This window comes from Anolis carolinensis, chromosome 2 (assembly GCF_035594765.1).
Source record: "Anolis carolinensis isolate JA03-04 chromosome 2, rAnoCar3.1.pri, whole genome shotgun sequence".
Taxonomy (NCBI): domain Eukaryota; kingdom Metazoa; phylum Chordata; class Lepidosauria; order Squamata; family Dactyloidae; genus Anolis; species Anolis carolinensis.
Window position 1 is genome coordinate 97,565,757 of NC_085842.1, and position 3,757 is coordinate 97,569,513.

The window sequence follows — 3,757 nt, forward strand, 5'->3', positions numbered from 1 at the left end:
TGGCATCAAAAGTGTCAAATCTTGAAGAAAGTGGATGGTTTCATTTGGCAGAACACACAAACTCAAATGGGGGTTGAATGGCATAAGCAAAAAGAAAAGCAAGTTACATATAAAAAGAAAGAAAAGGGAACAATGATGCAGATGGGCACCAATTAATGTGGAAAATAAACTGCCAGTGGGGGCACAGTGGAGGGCTGAAAAAGGTGATAAATTGTGTGGCAGGACTGTTGTGATGAGCCTTAAGGTAAAGGTAAAGGTTTCCCCTTGACATTAAGTCTAGTCTAGTCTGACTCTGGGGGTTGGTGCTCATCTCCATTTCTAAGTGGAAGAGCCAGCGTTGTCAGTAGACACCTCCAAGATCATATGGCTGGCATGACTGTATGGAGCACCATAACCTTCCCGCCGAAGCAGTACCTATTGATCTACTCCCATTTGCATGTTTTTGAACTGCTAGGTTGGCAGAAGCTGGGGCTAATAGTGGGAGCTCACCCCACTCCCTGGATTGAAACCGCCAACCTTTTGGCCAGCAAGTTCAGCAGCTCAGCGGTTTAAACCACTGTGCCAGTGGCAGCTCCTGTGATGAGCCTTACTCTGTGTGAAACGGAAAAAAAAACCTCTATCACTTAGAAGTAATGGCATTAATAGATCTTAGAGAACATGGAAATTATTTTGGTGCAAACAAGTCAAAAAAGTCAGCTAGGATGCACATGCATGAAAACATAACCAGACATAGGGCACATCCTGAATGATTGAAAAGCCCTGGGAAATGTATTTTAGTGAGGCACTAGAGTCTTTTTTGTCACAGAAGGCTAAGGGCCCTCTGAAACTATGGCCCCATCTACATTGCCATATAAAATCCAGATTTTCTGCTTTGAACTGGATTATATGGCAGTGTAGACGCATATAATCCATTTAAAATCAGATTATCTGGAATCAGATACTGGATTATAAAGCAATGTAGATTCAGCCTACATCTCCTATGATCCCATAACATTTATTCATGGCAGTTAAATGGTGTCAAATTGAGTTAATTCTACAGTGTAGATGCACTTTTTCACATTGAAGATATATTTTGTTCATTTCTAATATTAAAAACAAATTCCTAGTCTTAAAATGTATTCAGAGCAGAGCTTGGATGCCATATGCCATAGTGACTAGGGGGATATTGGGAAGTATGGTTCAAAAAAGTAACTTTCCCAAACCCTGAGCATCACCTTGTTATTCAATTCTCATAATATGTTTTTCACTTCATCTAGATAGAGTGTGCACTTGCAAAGTCTTGCTCTGGCTTCTAATGTCTGTCTCCTCATATGTCTATATGGTGAATATGAATGCAGTTGTGGCTTATGGATCAGACTAGTACTTTGCTCCTAAACTAGTGCTTTCCCAGTTCCCCAGGTTTTGAAATCAGATTTTGGTAAACAATACCTACCATTCACAAATTAACAACCTGGGTTTGGTGGTCAACTTTACAGAGAGTGCTGTTCATTAGACATGGATTTGAGGCAAATACTTTGTTTTGCTTTGTGTTCCAGGAGAAGGAGGGGCAGTCTGATGTGTACAAGTCTTCACAAAGCACTGATTGTCTTGCACATTCATCTCACATGAACTATTTTTCCCCAGCACAACAGATTATATCAGGAATTATCAGCTGAGCATATAATAAAAGACACAATTTGCAGCAAAAGAAAGGAGGGAAAGAAGGTGTTACAGAATGGCTAGTGGAGCTAAAGATAACTGAAATGAAAAAATGCCTCTAAGTCAGGGATGAGCAACAGCATACCTTCAGGTCTTGTTGGACTACAACTTCCATCAGCTTTAGCCAGCATAGTCAGGGGACAATTCAGCAACTTCTCACAATGTTTCCTACCCCCTGCTTTAAAATCTGGAAACCACTGAATCAAACATGAATGTATTGGACCTAACCTTTCCCACTCACTCATTTTCCACATGGGACAGAACTGCATATAAGTCAGTATCCTGCAATATTCCCACGATGTGGAATAGTGGCTACTTACCGGCATTATGCTGACTCCTACCATATCGCTTCCCCTCTCTTTTGTTTTTTTTTGTTTTTTTTACTTCATGTAGCACAGTGGTTCTCAACCTGGGGTTGAAAACTATTTTAATCCATTCAAAATACAGTAGAGTCCCACTTATCCAACATTCACTTATCCAACGTCCTGGATTATCCAACGCAGTCTGCCTTTTACAATGTTTTTGTAGTCAATGTTTTCAATACATCATGATATCTTAGTGCTAAATTTGTAAATACTGCTGTATTAACTCTTGTTTTATTGTCTTACTGTGTTTTACTATTTTTTGTATATTGTTTAATGTATTTATGCTGTTGTTTTTGTAAATTGTGCTAGTTGGGCCTTGCCCCATGTGAGCCGCCCGAGTCCCCGTGGGGAGATGGTGGCAGGGTATAAATAAAGTTTTTTAAATTATTATTATTTTTATCAACACAACGACGTTGTATGGCACAGCAAACAAGATAGATATGCTGGATTTCATTTCGCAAAACCACAAGTCGAACACTTCCCAAGTGTCTAGGACTGTGTGATGTATTTTCTGATGATGTGTGCAGATCCCAGTAGGGTGGCCTTTTGCAGTTGGCAGATGGTGATTTTGTCAATGTCTATTGTTTCCAAATGCTGGCTGAGATCTTTTGGCACGGCACCCAGTGTGCCCATCACCACTGGGACCACCTGCACTGGTTTCTGCCAGAGTATTTGAAGTTCAATCTTGAGGTCCTGATAGCGGCTGAGTTTTTCCTGTTGTTTTTCATCTATGCGACTGTCACCTGGGATGGCAACATCAATGATCCAAACCTTGTTCTTTTCCACAACTGTGATGTCTGGTGTGTTGTGTTCTAGAACTTTGTCAGTCTGGATTCGGAAGTCCCACAGTATCTTTGCGTGCTCATTTTCCAATACTTTTGCAGGTTTGTGATCCCACCAGTTCTTTGCTGCTGGGAGATGGTACTTGAGGCATAAGTTCCAATGAATCATTTGGGCCACATAGTTGTGCCTCTGTTTGTAGTCTGTCTGTGCGATTTTCTTACAGCAGCTGAGGATATGATCAATGGTTTCGTCGGTTTCCTTGCACAGTCTGCATTTTGGGTCATCAGCTGATTTTTCGATCTTGGCCTTAATTGCATTTGTTCTGATGGCTTGCTCCTGGGCTGCAAGGATCAGGCCTTCTGTCTCCTTCTTCAGGGTCCCATTTGTGAGCCAGAGCCAGGTCGTCTCCTTATCAGCTTTTCCTTCAATTTTGTCAAGGAACTTTCCATGCAGTGTTTTGTTGTGCCAGCTGTCAGCTCTAGTTTGTAGTGCGGTTTTCTTGTACTGGTTTTTTGTCTGCTGTGTTTTGAGGAGTTTCTGATTTTTGACTTCAATCAAAGCAGGTTCTTCACTTTGCTTGACATATTCTGCCAGGGCATGTTCTTCTTCTTTGACTGCTTGTTTTACTTGTAAGAGTCCTCTGCCCCCTGATCTTCTAGGCAGATATATCCGGTCAACATCACTGCGAGGGTGCAGGGAATGATGAATGGTCATGAGTTTTCTTGTTTTTCTGTCCAAATTGTCCAGTTCCACCTGTGTCCAATTTATAATGCCAGCAGTATATCTTATGACAGGTATGGCCCAGGTGTTTATGGCCTTGATGGTGTTGCTTCCATTGAGCTTGCTTTTGAGAATTTTTCTGACCCTTTGTGTGTATTCTTTGCTGACCACAGTTTTCACATGTTCATGCT